The sequence below is a fragment of the Arvicanthis niloticus genome, chromosome 16 (genome assembly GCF_011762505.2).
Source record: "Arvicanthis niloticus isolate mArvNil1 chromosome 16, mArvNil1.pat.X, whole genome shotgun sequence".
NCBI lineage: Eukaryota > Metazoa > Chordata > Mammalia > Rodentia > Muridae > Arvicanthis > Arvicanthis niloticus.
In genome coordinates this window covers 32905125-32925923 of record NC_047673.1, presented here as the reverse complement: position 1 = coordinate 32925923, position 20799 = coordinate 32905125, and the positions used below count along the sequence as shown (strand labels likewise).

Below are 20799 nucleotides of genomic sequence, written 5' to 3'. Positions count from 1 at the left end.
ACTGTTCTCTTGTTTGGTACAGTGGTGAAAGGTTTGTGCTGTTCCATGAAGTGTAGATGCAAATTTATCCTTTAATTTTAACTATTAACAAGTAACTTGTTTACAGCCTTTTAAAAAATCCTTATTTTGTCCTTAGAAGATCCCTGTAAACTCTTCCCTAGTATGACAGATTCTGGCTTTTCTGGAATTCCTACTTCAGTTCCAAAAAAACACATTTCACTTAGCATGTTGTCTGAGCCTCTTCAGATATCAAACTCACTTAATCCCTGTTCTTATGGTGAGAACAAGTTTTGGATTGTTTGCAGAATAGAGAAGTTCTAAATTTAAAAAATAAAGAATTTCAGAGATAATAAATTTCCGTATTATTTGTGTGCAGTATTTAGAAAAAAAATATGTGCAAAAGATACTGTTTGAAATGAGAAGTCATTTTGACATATTTTGATGTAAAATATTATATCTTACAACTTCAAACAAAACCATATTTCTCCCACCCCACTAACTTGTCACTTCTGCCCCTGTTGAAGTACTTTTCCAGACATATAACTTCTTCAGATTTTATTATACATGTCTTTGATATAGACTATGGACTTTCCTATTTGTGTGCCTTGTCTATATATACTCTATGTGTAATGACCGAGCTGCCCCACATTGGGTGGCCAAACTGTAGTGGCCCACTCTGTTCTGCAGGTCAGGGTCTAGCAAGAGAGAGAGAGTGTGTGGGGAGAAGGGGGAGAGATGCAAAGAATGGAAACAAACCAGAGGATCTTTAGTCAAGTCTCCTTTACTGTCTCCACCACACATACCACTCCTACTACTACTACACCACCCTACTACAAGGAAATCCTGGGTATTTATAAGCACAAGCAGGGGAACACAGATGAAAACATTTTACCACATGCACTATGTAGTTGGGGTCACTAAACAGCAAAACAAGTTATGTGGGATAAACAATATATTTGTCAGAGTGTGCTTCAGCTGTTGTAGGCTTTTGAAAAACAAGTCTCTCATCAGGGTATATGGTTCAAGATGGCTGCAAAGTTGATAGCTGCTTTCTAGCCGCTTTTTTTTCTGCTTAAAGTTGGCTCCCAACATCTATGAATTAAAATGTGCTTTGAATTTTAATTTTGTTTTCAAAATGTTAAGTTTTAGGGAGGACCTTGTGATCTCACTTATTTTAGAAATTTCAGGCTTAGTTCAGTATCTAGACATTTTAAACCCAGAATCTCTGAACTGTCTACAGGACTTCTCTGTAAAATGCCTATCATTTAACCTCAACTTTTAACTAAATATGTCACATATCAAATATCCCTTTACAGCTTAGACATCCTAGGACATGATCCAAAACTGATTCTGTATTTCCAAGAGACAGACTTTTCTTTTTTTTTCAAGCAATTTTAGAATTCTGTCTGTGTTATCCCTTGCATTATGGAGATAAAAGCTTCAAAATTGGAAACTTGCAAAATGCTTCTTCTAAAATCCTTCTTTCTTTAGTCAGGTTGATATCAAGTTCATAAGGGCAAGTCAGGATTGTAAGAGTTCTGTACACATCAGCAATATTTCTAGTCCACTTGGTTAGCCCAGTTAGATCAAATCTGAAAGAATGTCAAGTTGTTTTGGAAGAAAACAAATAGCTGTCCATGATCTCATACTTCATGTGATTTGGAGAGATTCGCTGCTATTGTGTTCTTCTATAAAATAATTTGTAAGCATTTAGTGACAAGATTTGGGCTTCTAGTCCCACAGCCTTACTGCTTATAGAGGAATGTTAATATATAATATCTTCTAATATACAAGGGCAGTTTCAATTCTCAAAGCAAAAGGCATTGTCTCCATAAATCTGACTACTTGTGTTGCCTCCTATAAGAATGGCAGACTTTTAATTATATTCTATGTACACAGGTGACTATACTTCTATTTTTGTTGCATTAATATTCTTCATATTTTGCTATTAAAGCATCTTCTTAATCATTGTCTTCTCCTTTATCCTTTGTAAATTGTCACAAACAAAAAGATGAAATTGTAGCATTGCATTAACTGGAAAGCATCTCTTTCTCAGCTAATCTGCTGACCATAAATCATCAATATAAGACATTTTAAAACTTTATTGTCAAAGATACCATGCACTGTTTGAGTCATTTAAGTTCAACTCAAATGTGCTTAGAGAGACTCTATTAAATGGAGTTTGATTGTGTCCTTACATCAGTCCATGAGCTAAAGATGCCTTCCTTATTATGAAATGTCTGAATGGGAAGGTTCCAAGATTATTAAATATCTTTCAGTGGTAATGGCAAGCAGACACGACCTATACTGATTTCCCAGAAAAGGGAAAAAAAACAGTCCTAATCAGCCGTGTGTCCTGTTGTATCTGTAGAAATAGAGTCCTAATTAAATAGCCTGGACTAATTTAGGACTTAATTGTATCAAAGAAAGTTTTTGTCAATTGTTGATGATATTAGGCAAGAGATGATAGGTTTTCAAATCTGCTGCAGTGCATTTAACAAACCACATATTTAAAAACTATTATAAAACAACACACACACACACACACACAAAGCAAAAACAAAAAAATCTAGATAAATGTCTTCAGTTTATCTGATGGTAAATACAACCTGTGTTGGTTTTAATGCATAGCTGACACTGGGTGAGTTATATCACAGAGTGTCTCAGTATCAACTCAGTACATGAATCTTGAGAAGTAACTTTAACCATTCATTCCATATCATTGCCTTCCATGACACCATGATAAGTAAACACTTCTCCAAGGCTCGTGGGCTATCTGTGAACACAAAGTTGCTAGGTTTGAATTCACTGTTTTCCCTTTTTCCGCCTACAGTCATGTCTGAAACAGAGCCCCAGGGACTAATGATTTTTTTCAGGAAAAAAAAAATTAGCTTCTGTTGCGATGACAGATATTACATTCCTACAGGAATCCCTGAATGCTCTTGTTTTGCTTTATGAGAATAATAAGTATGCTTTTCCTGCTGAATACTGTGAATTCAAGTTTTCAGAAATAAAGCCATACCTGTGTTAAAGATGCTACAGGGCTGATGGACAGAAAATAACTTCACCTTGTGGGATGTCTTTAGTCTGTTTAAAAGTCAATTATTGTCTAATATCCTTTTTGATGTTATGTAAAATATCCTATAGTGTATTAGTAGACCACTAACTTCTACTAACAGAGATAGCATCTGAGATGTATAGCAGAGAATTTGCTATGATATGCCTGATGTTTCTACCAATGTATTTGAAAAAAAAAAAACCTCTTAATTTCTTAGTTCTTCCATTGAACAAAACCTCATGAAACTATTTCCACACTGGAACATGTTCCTTTGTTAGATCAGAGAATGATAATTCATATAGGGCCCCCAAATTTACTATATCTTATATTCTTTGATTTGAATTCTGTGTTTTCCATCAATAAGGTTTAATTGCATTTATAAATGAGGACTTTTTCTCTTTTAGTGAATACTAAACTAATTACATTTTACAAGATACTTTTTATAACTTTACAATTTTTGGAAATAACACAAGTCTAACCTTAAAGCCTTGAATTCTACAAAAGCTCCACTGAGAACTAATGAAGTTTGCTTAGGATGAAACAAAATAAAGTAACCATTCACATTCTTAAACTGCTTCAAAAGTTACTATACTTATTACCATTAGTTTTAGAAATAATTCTTTGTTGTGGTCCATTATCTGACAGGCATATTATAGTCCATTCTTGAACCATCAGTAGCTGTGGTTACTAAGATGAAACCGATATAAGACTGGATTTTCTAACTTATTGTCACTGGGCAGATGCTCATAAGGCCACATTCATCCCTAAAGATTTATAGATTGTTACCAGTTATTAGCAGACTGGGTCTATGAAGGCAACTTCTCTTCATAATTTACATACTGGGAGGAAGAGCTCACAAGTCCTCACCCAAAATAAATGTGATGGATATTCTTGATTATCTAATCCACCTGGGACCCATACTTTATATTTCAAACAAATAATTAAGACACAGAAAAGAACTTCATTAATCTATAAATAGCAATTCATGGAAAAATCAGGGTTGATAATGTGACTCAATACTAATTTGATTCTCCAAGTGATATCTGATAGCCTCTAAAGTAAATGTATCTTAAAATCATGATACTTTTTTTCCCCCTTTGGGTTGTTTGAGACAGGGTTTCTCTGTATAGCCCTGGCTGTCCTGGAATTCACTCTGTAGACCAGGCTGGCCTCAAACTCAGAAATCTGCCTGCCTCTGCTTCCCAAGTGCTGGGATTAAAGACGTATGCCACCACTGCCTGGCGGATACTTTTTTGTTATTCATACAAATGTACCTTTCATGACATGGCTTTAACATTAATGCTTTATTGGTATAAAGAATGATTGATCCCTCTGTGCTTAGTCAATCTTAAAACAACCCTTACTCTGAGAATAAGTCATCAATTTTACTTTTTAATGAATTTAAATATTGCTAGTTTTTACTGAAATTATAGAAGAAAATAACCAGAGTTAGAATTAAACTAAGAAGGCATCCATTTAGCATAGGAATATTTAGTTTAATGTCAAATTTAAGAATAAAGAATAAGGGTTGTCAGTCTAAATTGTGTCTAACAAATTATGTGGAGGCACTTATCAGCTCTCTTTTTGTTGACTATGGAAACAATCGCCACAGGAATATGCTTTTCATGTTGCCTTTCACTAGAAAAGTGCCAGGCTTAGACATCATAGCCATAGTAATACTGGAGAAGATTCCTAAAGCAGTATTACCTTTACAGTTGTGCATTATGCCCCATCTATAATGTTTTAGTCCAAAGGCAATTTTGAAACCATAGCTGGCAGGATTTGAAAAAATGCTGTATCTGCACTTCAAAACTGTGTTTCATTGAAACTGCTGCATAAATAGAGATAAACTTTATATCCGTCTTTTACTGTTGGTTAACTATACAGAGAAGGGGTGTTTAAAAATCCAAACAGTTCTCAAGTTCCAGTTTGGGCTACAGAATTTCTCTGAGGATAAACAGAAATAATTACAGTAATTAGTGTTCATGTACTCTGGCAGCAGAACCCATGTTTATTTGGACCAATGGATGTTCAAAAGGATGCTTGAAAATGAATGGCCCTACCTGCACCCACACTTTCATAAGAGAGGGAATAATATATCTGCTGCAAGTTTTTTTTATAAGCCTGCAGCAGCCTTTCTTGTTCATGTAAATAGCTTTACCACTGAAGTGCTGAGTCATCCTTTTTTCCAAGCATCTTTTCTTACTAAGCAAAAGAAAACAATACTATGGAGGGCTTGTTCATTAGTGTCTGTTATTGGCATTTGGACTCTACAGGTCAAAGATACTACACTCTAGGCCCCGTATCATTTTAGCCCAAATTAGAAGTCTCCTATGTCCTAACTGTCTTTGATTGTTGAATTCCAGAATTTGAAGGACTATTAAACGCTCTGTAAAATATTCACAGCAGATCAGCATAAAGCCACAGAGTGCAGGTGTTTCTGTAATTGGAAAAGTGATCTGTGCTCAATGGACCCTCAAATTCATCCTCTTCTCCAGTGCTCCTTTGGGTTTTACAAAGCAGTTCAGGAAACCCAAGTGCTGACTTTACTCTTCTGCAAACTCCAGCTTCTACATCTGTGTAAAAATCTGTAGATGGGTTATGCTTATCCTCTAAACTTTACTTAAGGACTTGGCTTTTCCACTGGGGACGTAGTTAACGGTTCTTTGCTACCTGTATGTTTGAAACCAAGAATTACAGAAACAAGAAACATCCATATATGAAGAATTAAGGAATATGCACTCTGTACGACATGTTAAAAATGTCACAAGTCCTTTTAGTCTTAAAATCAGCTTACAGCTATTATTAGCTATCAGCTAATGCTACTTGCAAAGAAATTCATAGATTAATTCAAATAATATCAATGCATAGTTTTTCTCAGTACTCAGTTGTTTCAGATAGAAGGTATCAGATTTCCAAACACTACTGTTAATTTATGAAAATGCAACAGATGGGCTGATACAGAGTGTAAAGAACCCATAAATGAGCACAATACCTTGTGCACTTATAAGATACCGTTTGCTCTTTTGTGTGCTCTATCTATCTATCTATCTATCTATCTATCTATCTATCTATCATATATCTATCTATCATATATCTAACCATCTATCATCTATTTTTATCTATCTATCTCTTTCTTTCTTTCTTTCATTCTCTATCTCTCTCTGTCTCTCTTTTTTGTTGTATAACATTTTGAGAACCAGTTTCTAGGAGACATATCTGTATATCATACTTCAGGAAGTCCCTAACTGGCTACATTGACAGAAATTCATTCTTTTCCAGTTTCAGGAGATGAGTTTGGAAAGAGCTCTGTACAGTGACCCAGATGACCCATTATTTATCTGAGGATCCAATGCCATGGCGAAACCAAAGACCTTCTCTTGTCTCTGGGCAAATGCTTTAGTTCTCATTAAAAAGATACTGACTCCCAAACAGTCATTTTTGTAAAGGGCCCCAGAGCTTTATAGAACTGACTCCATGACTGAAGTACCATTCAGGCCATAACACTCGGTACATAGACAACATCACTGCCAAAATAAAAACAAACACCTAGCCCCTCAAAGTCCATATACCCCTGGACAAGTTTCTAACGGTATTAATTTTGCTTTAAGCTTTTGTGGTTCACCTTATGGCTAATTGTTCTTGATAACTGAAGTATGACACCTTAGAATATAGTTTAGTGCCTACATGCTGGCCCTGAGAAATGCTCAGTGCTACACGGAGTTCCTGAATACCAAGTATAGTTAGTTGCCAGGAAGTTAATAAAAATTTTCTATTCACTTAAACCTATGTCCTAGAATTTCTTCTCCAGTGGATACTCCACACAATTTTCTTTAGTGAAAGTTCATGATGTTAAGTTAAAAGTTATAGATATTGTTATATGAGCAAGAAGACATACTGTAGTCATTCCCTATGTTCCTTTCTAGAGATCAGAGAACAGAATCTCAGACTCTGCTTTTGGTACATTGATTATTAGTATAAAACTGCAGAAGAATAGAAAATTGTATTAAGTAAATAAGTAAAAATATATCAAAATTATCATTTATACAACTAAAATAGATTTTCCAGGGCCAATATTTACTAAATAGAGCTAAAACCAGACAGAGTCAATTCCAAGTACCCTGAGTTGTCTACATGGATTATTAAATATGAAATGTAGAAGATAAAGTTTTGTAAGTAGTGATTTAATCATTAGTACAAGTTTTCTGGTGAGTGGCAAGTATATCTTTAATTGAAAATTACAGTGCTGAAATTATGTGATTAAAAATTAAATAAGTTATATAAGTGAGAAAGGCTTCAGGTGATGGTTAAATAATTCCCTGGGTATAATACAATGTACAGCACAAATGATAATATTGTGGTTGATGTAGAAATATACTAACCTTTAAAATATATAGAAAGAAAACAACGGAACTTACAATAACAATTCTTATAAATCACAACTGAAACAAAAATTTTAAAGAAGAAATTAATGGCTTACAATATTTTTCTCATGGTAATTTTACACCAGATATGCTTCATTTGCTTCAACAGTTAGATTTTTATTATAGATGACTCTTCATTATGGTAAATTACTCATAAATAAAATATTTGAAAGATTACAAAGAAAAGATTTTATATAAATTAATTATTTTGTGAATATAAAATATAACTAAAGCCTTTCTGCTAAATATAGACTTTATATAATTATTTTAAATTTTATGTTGAATGGGTAACAAATACTTTTTAGGTGTAGCTATAGATTAGGTAAAGTTTTGGTCAACAACAGACTAAAGAGGAGATAAGAGAAAAGAAGAGCATCACCTGATAAAAAATTACACAATCTAGGTTTTAGAGTATATTTTTATGCTTTCTTCCAGTGATCTCTCTCTCTCTCTCTCTCTCTCTCTCTCTCTCTCTCTCTCTCTCTCTCTCTCTCTCTCTTTGTGTGTGTGTGTGTGTGTGTGTGTGTGTGTGTGTATGTGCACTTTCTCAGAATAAAAACTGAGAGGTTCCTATTACTTAAAAGAATAAAAACTGAGAGGTTCCTATTACTTAAAAGAGGTTCCTATTACTTAAAAGAATAAAAACTGAGAGGTTCCTATTACTTAAAAGATATGTTATTCAGTAACAGTTTCCACTAGGTCAGTGTCAAAGCTAGTTTTAATTTTATAAACTATAAAAGTAACTATTGTTCTCCAGATGTTAATTGTCATCTCAGAGGCATACTGCTGCATAAGCTCACTCTTTCTGGATTTTTTTTCTGACCTCTGGCTGGTTCAATTCAGCTATCCTGGCTCAAACTCCTTTCCAAGCTGACTGATTCAATCTGGCTTCTCTCAGCTTCTCACCGAACTCTGGCAATTTGTTTTAATCTTCTGACTTCTTATTCTCTGGCTTCAGCTGCCTCTGCTGACCTGCCTTGACCTTCATGAACTCAGGAAGAACTCACGTTTACTGCCCTGCATTCACTGCACTGACTCTCCGCTGACTAAACTAAACTGACTGACTCTTTATCTGTACTGCTCTAATGTAGCTTCTCTTTCCTATCTCTTTTTATGAGAGTTGGGCATATCCTATCTCTGTCTCATTCTGAAATCTTCGTCTGATTTATCAGTTTATCTGCCCTTCACTTAGATGTTATTGTTAGGGATTAAAGGTATGTACTTAAGTCTGCATGTTTTCTAGTTGGATCATATAGATCTAGGTCGTTGGATGTGATCCCTTTCAGAGTAGCTATGTTGCTGGATTAAAATTCTTCTACAATAAACATTTTCATATAGCATTTAGTTGTTGATAACAATAGATTTTGTAAACTAAGTTAAAATACACCTACACAGACAATTGATGAAGTTGCAAAGAAGTGGATATCAAGAAATGTAGCAGCTTTTAAATAAAGCTGTTTCTACCTTTAAATTTTCATATTTATTCTATCACATATTTATAGATCCACACAGAGACATGCATAATAAAAACAAAAAAGTGTTATAAATGAGTTCTCTCTTTAAATAAAAATAAAGATGTATTTTTGATTACTTGACTTTTTAATGTATATGGATGCCATTATTAAGAGACTGTTGAAATTTTAATTAACATGAGTAATATATTTTTAGAAGAAACACACATACATTTACAGAGATGTCACTAAACAATAAAAGAATAAATGAGAAAAATAGTGTTTGACTCATCAAAAATAAATCAGGAAAGAAATATTGTTACTTTTACAAGAAGTAAAACTAACAAATGGAAAATATGATAAAAGATTTTACTTAAACCAATGTGTATTAATTCTTAGGGTAACTAAGATAAGACAACTATACTCCTTAAATGGAAGAAATAAATATTTTAAAAACTTAATACTTAACTTATTTTTTATAAGGTTTGATGTACAAAAATCTATTAAAATTAATCTAAAAGGAATAAACAAGAATGCGGTGTATTAAATAATCTTAAACATAAAAAATATTTCACGGCTCATTACTTTTTTAAACAATATAGACTTCAAGACAATCAAAATAACTAAAACTAAAGTTTACATTTTTATGAACATGAAATTTTAATTAACAGCAAGCAGTGAGAAATCTTAAATCCAACAAGATATTTAAGACAGTTTCAAAAAAAACCTACCAGAAATAAAAAGAAGGATCAATATACAGGTAGATATTTCTCTGAAGGATTGATAATAATTGTTAGTAAGCAAAGGAAATAACAGTGTTATTATTGTCATGAAACACCATGACCAATGCAACTTTGGAAGAAAATGGTTTATTTGATTTATGCTTCAATATCAGTGTTCAACATCAGAGGAAGTCAGGACAGAAACTCAAACAAGACAGATATTTGACAGACACAAAGGCAAGTAGATTTACTGGTTTTATCCATATGGCTTATTCACTCTGCTTTCCTGTAGCACCTAAGACTATCAGTTCAAGGGTGACCTTACCTACAAATAGGCTAAGCTCTCCACTGTGGACCACTAATTAAGAAACTGCCCTAGTAGCTAGCTACTGCTGTGTCTTATGGAGGCATTTTGTCAATTGAGGCTCTTCTCTGATGACTCAAGATTGTGTCAAGTTGACATACAGCCATGCAAAGGAAATAGCATAGATTTGATCAATATAAACCAAGTGGGCACTTTTGGACATAATACCACAAGTTCAGAACATTAATTTTAAAGTGAATGTGATGAAGATGGGTTATAAATCAAGGCTTATTAACCTTCAAAGTCCCAAATCATTCCAAAGGATGTTTTTCTTTAATATCTTACCACATCAGTTCTGGAGTATACATTAAAAATAATCAACTATCTAAAAGTATTCTGAAATATTTTAAAATTAGCTAATGAGTAAATATCTAAATTATCCAGATCAGAGAATATTCCAGGGAAACTATCACATGTTTTATATTGAAACATTTTGAAACATAATGCAAGGCTTTTAAAATTGCTGATATTAGTTTATATCCTAAAAATTAGACTAATAAAATGAAAAGCAAATTCAATATAATGGAGGTAAATCAAGGTTCTATGAAAATCAAAATATAACTGAATAAAAGAAAAATATACAAGGCCAAACATTAACAGAAGGAAATGTGGTGCAGTAGGTGGAAACACATAGGATAACCATATCCAAACATTATAGAGTGAGTAAGAGACTTCACTAACACTCAGGACTAGATGGGCTATCTTTATTAAATCCCACTCCTTAGGTCTCAGGGAACCCCACAAAAGAGAGGACAAGAAGAGTATAAGATCCAGAGAGAATATAGGATACCAAACAAACAAGGCCCTTTAAATCAAAATGATCAAAGCTCATACAAACTCATTGCCAGAGGCAAAATGCACAAAACCCATATCGATATTTACAAGGCCCTTGCATATACAGTATGGCTTCCAAGGTTTCCATGGAATTCCTCAGTGTACAAACGAGGCCTGTAATTCTTGTGCCTTCTTTTCAGTTCCTTTTATTTATTTGTTTTGTCCAACTCTGATGTGTTAGTTTTGGCTTTGTTTTACTTTATATTATCTTATTATCCCTTATAAGCCTGATTAATTTCTAATGGGAGACAGAAGAGAGTGAATCTAGAGGGGAGTGAAGGGGAGAAGATTGGGGAAAAACTGTAATCAGAACATATTACTTGACACAATTCCTTTTTATTGAAAATTTTAAAAATATTTTTAAAAAGTTGAGAATGTAAATAAATCCTGAAGCCAAAATTTTAGAATTTCAAAATTTATTTGGATTTTATTTATATCTTATTAAATAATTTCTTTCTTGTTGATTCTATTTATTGAACTGCAATATATATACACACACATATATATATACATATTATATATATGTGTGTGTATTATATATGTATATATACATACGTATATATTGTATATACATATATACTTATATATGTACATGTGTATATATGTATATATGATGTATATATGTATATATGATGTATATATGATATATATATATATATATATATATATATAATTTTCTCAAGATTATTTTCTGGCTCTCTGGTTGTTCCTAAGCTGTTGTTTGGTTGTCCCTAATGTGCTCTTTAACCGAATGATTTTTAAGTGTCAATTACTTTCCCATATGGGAAGGCATTTTAAGATTTTATGCCAATTTGCACCAGTGAGGTACAAGATAGTCCTAATACCCAGTCCATCATTTTGTTGACTAACCAGAACCTCTGTTATCTATCCTAACTAAAACACTTAATTCTGAACCTGGCTTTTTCCTTGGCTTTAGAATGAATGTCAGCTGATGACCATCCACTCAAATCTTTTCTCTCAAGGTAAATAGCCAGAATTGGCTATGAGATTATAAGTTTTCAACCAGTCAAAGATAGTTGATATATCTAGATTGGGTATTGAGTTACACTTATGATTGAACATTACCAAACTTATAAAGCCTTTGATTACATTTTTAACAGTGTATAAATGCAAAAAGGAAAAGGGGGCATGGGATAGAGGTTTTGGGAGGGGGAATGGGGAAAGGCATCTGAAATGTAAATAAAATATCCAATAAAAAAAGATTTTATGTCTGTAAATTCCTCAGTGTTGAAGTCTTGTAGTCACCAATTTTGTGTGTATCCACTGATTTACTTATTTGCCAGATTCAAACTTTGTTTGTAGGAATCTTGGTGTCCTGGCACAGGAAGGCTATTCAGTAAAAGAATTTTCCTTTATTCCTGATAGGAAACAGAATGTGCCACTGGAATCTTCCATTGTTATTCCTTATTGGTAAGGTTTCCTTCTACAGCAAGTAATATCAAACCCCAGACCATATGAGTGAAAGAAAGCCTGACAGACTTCAAAGGAAAAATTTATATAGATTTTCCTCATATGGGATGTCCATATGCAAACTGCTTTGCTGGTGGAATCCATTCATAACCAGGAGAATATTTCTCAGCCTGATATTGTTTCTGGGGTTCTGGCTTCTTCTTCTTCTTTTTTTTAATTTTTATTTTTTTATTTTTTGGTTTTTCAAAACAGGGTTTCTCTGTGTAGTCCTGGCTGTCCTGGAACTCACTCTGTAGACCAGGCTGACCTCGAACTCAGAAATCCGCCTGCTTCTACCTCCCAAGTGCTGGGATTAACGGTGTGTGCCAACACTGCTTAGCTTTTGCTTTTTCTTATAGTACCCTCTGCTTACCTTTTCCCCCTCCTCCCCCTCACTCCCCACCCCTTCCAAAGGTTGAGCTTAGGACTTAGTACTTGCTAGGCTATGCTAGCATTTTGTGACTAAATTGCCTTCTACTTAATTTATCAAAAATGTAATGTCTTTGCAAAGCATAAGTTGTAGTGTTCTATTCTTCTCACATTTTCCAAGAGTCATTTGCAACCAAGAAAAGCCTGGTGTCCAGACTTATTTACCTCTGTGACATCCACTTAACTTTTGGGGTATCTGGAGGCCCATGCATGACATCTTTATTGCCCTGTTTTAAACTGAGGGAAAGACTAAAGTTTATTGTTGTTATTTATTCAATATCTGTATATTTGAGGGCATAAGGGGATTTTAGGATATTTAGTCTGTCATTCCGGTAGAAATATTACACAAATTCCCATAGAATTTGTTATTTTATAAAATGTTTTCTTAAGTATAAGAGCACAATACAGTGATAAAACACAGCATATAGCTAATTTGTACAGCACACACCTACTTTGGCACCATCTGGGAGTATATACAGCAAGTTTAAGTTAACAAAGGTTATATTGATTATAACATTATCCGGCAGGTTTTAGGCAAACTTAGAAACTGTTTGGATTCATAAAAGGAAAGAACAGAACTGCACTGTGTCAGGAAATAGAGAATCCCAGCAATTGCCACTTCCTGTGAACTTGTTTTGCAAAAAAAAAAAAAAAAAAATAATAATAACTGTACATCTGTGAACAAAGCCACTGCAATTTCCAAACTCCTTCATTTGGGTGAGCATTCTGCTTCTGAATCTTTGCTCTGAGTCATCTGTCTCATCAGAACAAAACAAATATTCAGTCTGTGCCCCTACTGTATTTTAAACGGTGTGATTTGCTGAAAATTATAGTGCTGACAGGCTGAATGGGATTAGAGTGCTGACACACAGAAAATCCGCCATTTCCTCCAGCCCACATGGCTCACAGGGTTTTCTGTAAACACTACACTATCACCTGCATCTTTCTGCATGCCCATTAAAAAGTGCAAACAAACCCTGCTTTCCTTTGACTTCACTGGCTGTGGGGTGGTCATTTTCTACTATCTTAGCTCCGTCTCTAATTCCACTTAAAGTGAGGGCCCTCAGAAAACTTTAACTTTTTTGAATGAAACATTTTGAGCTTCCTATTTGATTGCTTGTTTGGCTGTAATATATAGCTAAGGAGCTTGCCCAGCTTCAGACAATAAGTATGGTCCATTTCCTATGGATAAGTATGAATAATTTTCACTGAAAGAGTAATAAGGTCATTTGAACTTAATCATCCCACTTAAAATACTGTAAAGACAAAGCAACAAAACAAAACAAAAAGTTGTAAGTTTGTAGTTACTTTGGTAATTTTATAGTTTTCAAGAAAGTTTAAAGGACCTGAAAATCAATTGTAACTTTATTTTTTTCACTGATTTTTAAAATTGTGTGTGTGTGTGTGTGTGTGTGTGTGTGTGTGTGTGTGCCACAGTACATATGTAAAGCTTACAGCACAACTCGTGGAGAGCAGTTTATTCTTTATGTTTTGGTGCTTCTTTTTTGGTGGAAAAAACCTCAGATTATAGGACTTTAGGGTAAGCTTCTTTACCTGCTGAGCCACCCTGTTGTAAATAGAGACTGAAGGAAAGGCCATCCAGAAACTGCCCCACCTGGGAATCCATCTAATCTGCTAACACCAAACTCAGACACTATTGCTGATGCCAAGAAGTGCTTGCTGACAGGAGCCTGATATAGCTATCTCCTGAGAGACTCTGCCAGATCCTGACCAATACAGATGTGGATCCTCACAGCCAACCATTGGACTGAGAACAAGAACCCCAATGGAGGAGTTAGAGAAAAGACTGAAGGAGTTGAAGGGGCCGTATCTGGCATCAATGGGAGGGGAGGCCCTTGGTCCTGTGAAGGCTTGATGCCCCTGTGTAGAGGGATGCTAGGGCAGTAAGCCAGGAGTGGGTGAGTGGGTGGGTGGGTGGGTGGGGAAGCCCCCTCATAGAAGCAGGATAAGAGGGGGATGGGGTATTTGCAGAGGGAAAACCAGGAAAGGGGCTAACATTTGAAGTATAAATAAATAAAACATCCAAATATATATATATATATATATATATATATATATACATATATATGTATATATATGTATAGATAGATAGATAGATAGATAGATGAGATAATATGGGCCACTAAAATATAAAGATTTACTCCCAAGTTGAATGTTCAGGTTTTAAAATATTCAGTATATAAACAGTTCAAAGATGTTTACTAAACTAGGATATACATCAAGTTAAATGACTGTTTGACTAAGCGGTCTGGTCTGCTGTGAGCTGTATGTCTATGTTTGTATGTGACATGAGAGTTCTTATATCTTTGAAGAAAGGAGTAAATTACCAGGAAGACTGTCTAAGCCTGTCTTTGTGTGGAAGAGCCTCTTTCCTATATCATTCAGACTTCTACTCCAGTTCTAGTATAGATGCCTTTAGCAGTTTTTCTTCTGAATATAGAACACTGAATTTAAATGGATACAGTTGTCATTTATCCATCATATGGATATATAATAGTAGAAATTTTATTTCAAAATAAGTGTTTCTTCATTCTGATGTAAAGTAATGTGGATTACATCATATCTAATAGTTTGAAACAGTTTCTTAAATATAATTTAAGGAGTGCCTTGCTTGCCTCTCTAGTAAGATTCAGGCAAGCAACCAGGTCTAAAGAATGATATTTGTCTCAAGAAGGAAAAATAAAAGAATGTACAAAATGTTATTGATATGGTGTTGATCAAAATTTATTGACAAAAACTAATCTGAATTTTGATCTTAAAAAAATGTCAGGTAGCACATGCCTGTATCCTAAAACCCATGAGACAGAGCCAGATGGTCAGGAGTCAAGGCCAGTCTTGACTACATAGAAAGCTCCAGCCTACTAGCTTGACCTACATGACACCGTGTTTAAAAAAAAAAATTACATCAATGTAAAACAAAGGAAAACATGTATAGGGAAAACGTTATGCTCTAAAATTTTGACACAATGCATTTTTTCTTTCACTCAGGCATTGTCTTGATATGTACAGCAATGATGAGCTGGAAAAATAATCAAATGGGTTTTGACTTCATATTTGGATCTTTGAATGTATACCTTCTTCTAAGTTGAGAGAGTGTTTGCTTAGTATATGCAGGCTCTGAGGTTCAATTCCCAGTATTCCAAAACAACCAACAATACCACTAAAACAAAACTGGACTGCCATTTTTGTGGTCATTACAACTCTCCAAAATTGTGATTAGTTCTTCTCATTCCACACACTGAGACTAGAGAATAAGCAGTATCCAGCTCTTCACAATCATTATCTCAGGGATGTAAAATTTGACTGTACCTACCATCAATGGCTATGGCTTTTCCTTCTCTCACACTCAAAGAACAAATGTTATTATACTGAAGGTTACATCAGGCAATCAAATCCATAATTTGCTTAGCAAATTCCACAGAAGAAAATTTAATCTAACCTCTCAAAAGGGAGTTTTTACTAAACAACAACCTGAGAACATCGGACATCAATCAAGCCCATCTTTGTGTACCTTTAATTATGGATTTTTTTCATTGCTGGTGCTTATAGAAAAAGTATACTTGTATATGAAATGACTATCTTTGGAAGAAAAAATAATGAAAGTCCTGTAGATAGACTAAACTCTAGATTATATTATTACACTGCGAAATATGTCTTAAGAAAAACATTCAGTGTGGATTTCAGAAAAGTGTTTCTTTTAGAGATGGGCCAAAAACATATGCATAGTAGAAGTTCTCTGAAATGTCATGTGGTGGAGCAGAATACTTGTGGATATTGAAGGCTGGGATTATTTTTGGTGTATGTTCTTTCTTTTGAAGCCACTCTTAATCACTATTTCATAAAGGAGTGTATACAAATATATACTATTCTTTGACCATCTATCATTCATGAAAAAATGTTTTAAAACACACTCATGAATTATGGAGTAATATATGTGTGTGTGTTTAAAAGTTTCTATTTATGAAAGCAAAATATTTAGAGAATAAAAGAAATAATTTAGAAAGAATCAATTTTAATATAAGTAAACAGCTCTACACAAATGACTGCATGAAATCAAAATAAATTGATATGGAATGGCATGAAGATTAGACATTACAAATGGAAAGTATTCAAAATCTATTGCAGAGTAAAAGTTCTGTGTATATATTGTACACGGTTTTCAAATAATTCAGTTCCTGTAACATTTTGAATTCCAAGTTATAAACAGGTTTCTTTGAAAAATAACAAAATCATTTTTGGAGCATTACTAAATTACATTCTCAATAAGCAATATTAGGCCTAACTGTGTGTTATACTTTATCAGTGCTTTCTTTATCTTTTATGTTCATTTTCTGCCTGAGGCAATTCTCTAGTTTCATCTTCATTTTTTTTTTCTGGGATTTCGAAGACAGATAAAAAAAGTTACATTACAACAGACAACAGGAACCAACAGACAACATCGGAACCCTAACTCTCATTATGTACCGTTTAGCACATTCAGTTTTCCTACCAGCCTGCTCTCGTCCATGAAGTGTAAGACTATGGCCACTAGCCAACACACCTTTATACTCACAGTGTTCAACTATGAGGATGTCAAGATTCATAATGCCCCTTGTTAACAGGGAGGATTAGCTAGGATTTATTGCATAGCCATAACCTATTGGTAGAAATCTGTATAATTATTATCAAGATAAAGTTATAATTTTTTAAATAGTACAAAATTTACTTTGATTTCAAATTTAAGGTTTTCATTGGTACGAGCTTCTTATTGATATAAAAGGGAGATAATATTGATATTCTCATGGGCATTTTGCCTGTATAACACATTTAGGAATACAAGGCTTAGACCCAGTCCTTCTTTAACTTTTTTAACTGATTTGAGATGGTTAGCCTGTGAGTTAAGGGACTATAGCAAATTCATGGCTTTGAGTTTATTGTTAGGGTGTTTTCTATATTTTATTTAAAAATAGCTGAGAGGAGTTAACAGACAACAGTCCAGAGTACCGTTTTCAATCACTTCATATGACTTGGTCATATTTAATTTCCTCAATGACATGTTCCTAAGCACCTATAGTTTGTAAATTTTAACCTTTTGTCTTCCAAGGCAATGATTTGCAAATCTGTCTCATTAATAATTATGAAGTTAAAAGAATGGTTAGATTTGGGATGCACCCCAACTTGATAGTTGAAATTTGTACTAAATAAGCAACCATGTAAAAATTACCATGTTATATGTAGTCCCTTGGTATTTAGAAGGGAACCTAGGGATTACATTAGGTGAATGTCATGTGTTTTATGTTGTCTGGGCTCAACTGGAGCCTATCTGGCAAAATATTTTCCAAACTATTAAAACAAATCACTTCAATTACATTGCCTGGTCTGAGTATATTATCTTCAGTCACGGATATAATAAAATTCCCTAGAATGTTAGAGGAAAAAAATGGGAAGAACCTCTATGTGGTATGCTCATCCTCTCGGAGATCATGAATTAAGGAAGGATAGAGCAATCAAGCCGGCGAACACTGGCAACTGCTTTAATTTTCTAGTTAGAATTCTTTGCGGGTGGGCAGGTCAATCACTGCCATTTAAATCCTCACACCTGTGCATCTTCACAGTTTGGCTCGGTGACAAATTCAAAAACAAAAGAAAACAAGCTTTTCCTCCAGAAAAACACAGCCCTTGAAATGATGAGCGACAAAGCCAGAGAAGACACGTGCTGTTTGCAGAGGTCTCATTTTTCCATCTTTTGAAGAGGGATTTGTATTTACTGTGGGCAGGTGCACCGTGTCTACGCATACTGATGGGTTCTCCGGTGCCTGGTCATTGAACTTGAGGAAGCCAAGCTTGCAAAATGGGGGAGGGCATTTGGGTAAAAGTGCTGCAGATTGCAACCACCTGCTCTCAGTCTGGCCCCATGAATGCTGGGAGAGCACTGCCCGGTTCTGGGAAAGCAGCCCAAAGGCACTCTTGCTCTCACAGAATATCAATGGTTCAAAGTGTCCTCAAACCTCTCTTAATTTTACTATCGGTATCTCTCCCTAGCAAAAGAATAGGGTGACAGTGTATTCTTACAGGCCAAGATGGGGGCATATCAGTGGAAACACAGACAATAAGGAAACTTTTAAATTATATTAATGACTCAGTTTGACAAATATACACAGCAAAGAACAGGATCCAGGGTGGCATGTAACTCTAGTTTTACTTACTGTGGAGTCTTTGGTCAGAAAAGACTTCAGTCAACGACCTTCAGATTATCCTGGTCAGCAAGCTGAGACCCCTCTGAAATACAATTAAAATAAAAATATTCAAAAGATTAAGCGAGAATATACAGTGACAGTTATCTCCCAGGTGCATTATAGATTATTTGAGTTATTACTGGGCTGTAAGCTCCATGGAGATAGGGTTTTTCTCCCCATTGTCAAGTATGTAAAAACTGTTCTGCTACGGGAAATATTTTGTAGAGTAAGCAAGGGCACAAGCTTCAAGCTACTGTGATTATTCAGAAATATTTTTTTTTCTCTGTTCATATCAATGATAATCTTACCTGCCTTGTCCTCAGTAACCTAGGAGGATGAAAACAAACTCTTATAACGAGTCTGACAGTTTCCCAAGCAACAGGTCTTTGAATGCCCATGTACCTTCTCGTTTTATAAATAAATCAACTGTGCTGCAGAGCTTTATCAAAGGTCATTTGGCTGCAGAGACTAAGGTTTTAAAACACTGTGGGTGTTGCTATTCTTTCGTTAACATAATTGCGTTTGAGTCTATGTTATTTTGCTCCTCTCTTCTGCAGTAGATTTATTTTGATCTATTTTAGTTCTTGCCTAATCTATACCAGACATTTGCACATTCAGTTTATTCACCCCTATAAAACAGAAGAGTTTGTTCCTCCCTCTAGATTAGTGCTTCCTAATGCTGTGACTCTTTAATGTAGTTCTTCACGTTGTGGTGACCACCAGCCATAAAATTATGTCCATTGCTACTTCATAACTGTAAGTTTGCTACTGTCACAAATCATAATGCGTTTTCCGAGGCCTTCGGTGACCTCTTTGAAAGGATCATTCAAGCCCCAAAAGGGGTCAACACACACAGGTAGAGAACCACTGATCTAGATTCTTCAGCTAAATAGCTTGCTCATTCAACAGTTACCTAAAAGGAGCCAAGCAGTGGCAAACGAGACAAGGGCGCTAAGAAGCTAATTTTCCCTGTACAGAGAAAAATAATGAATTAAAACATAAAAGCTTATTTTTTAAAGTTTCACTGTAAGAAGAAGGAAATCAGTCTAGAAGTCATGTTTTAGACTAAGTGTGACCCCATACAGGAACCTATGTAACATGAATTTTTTCCCCAGTAATATATAGTCTACTTATTTGAAGACAACTATGTTAAGAACCTATATTATTTCACTTATATAACATTTTATACTTGCAAATATTGTTGTAGCAAACGGACACAAACCATTGCTCGTTGAAAATGATAATTCACTATTTAGGTACCAAAAAAACAGTTACGTAAATTACAATGAGAAGAATCAGTGAGTAATGTGTATGTGCTTGAGAGGGTTGACAGGTGTTTATTCACCTTCCAATGCATGCACACTGGTTTTTGTAGTTTATTTGGCATCTTTCTGATACAAGATATTCAAATGTGTGTACTCCTTTACAGCATTGCGTCTATGAGCCTGGAAGGTATCTGGAGGCTCATTAAAGTAGAGATTGTTTAGCCCGAAAACCAGAGACTGACTCAGTAACTGACTCAGTAACATGCCATGAAGCTCTCGAAATTTATTACTAATTAGTTCCCAGGTGAGGATAATGCTGATATTCTGGACATACTACTTTTGGGACCCACAGGTTGTGATTGGAAATGTTTCTCTCTCTCTCTCTCTCTCTCTCTCTCTCTCTCTCTCTCTCTCTCTCTCTCTCTCTCTCTCTGTGTGTGTGTGTGTGTGTGTGTGTGTGTGTTTGTGTGTGTATATCTCTGTGTGTGTCTGTGCTCACCTGTATTAAGTTTTTTTTATCATCCATTTCCTTTATCATTTCATCAT

At 34.7% G+C, this 20799-nt stretch overlaps 1 long non-coding RNA gene across 3 annotated transcripts in view; it reads right to left on the bottom strand.

Moving 5' to 3' along the window:
* The window catches only part of LOC143434611 (uncharacterized), a 215761-nt gene extending 196349 nt beyond the window's left edge, over positions 1-19412 (bottom strand). For all 3 annotated transcript variants that reach the window (XR_013104231.1, XR_013104229.1, XR_013104230.1), the window contains exons 1-2: positions 19297-19412; positions 18959-19031 (exon numbers count right to left, since the gene is read on the bottom strand). This is a non-coding gene — a long non-coding RNA (uncharacterized LOC143434611). The remainder of the gene's footprint in view (positions 1-18958; positions 19032-19296) is intronic.
* Between the last annotated feature and the right edge of the window lie 1387 nt (positions 19413-20799).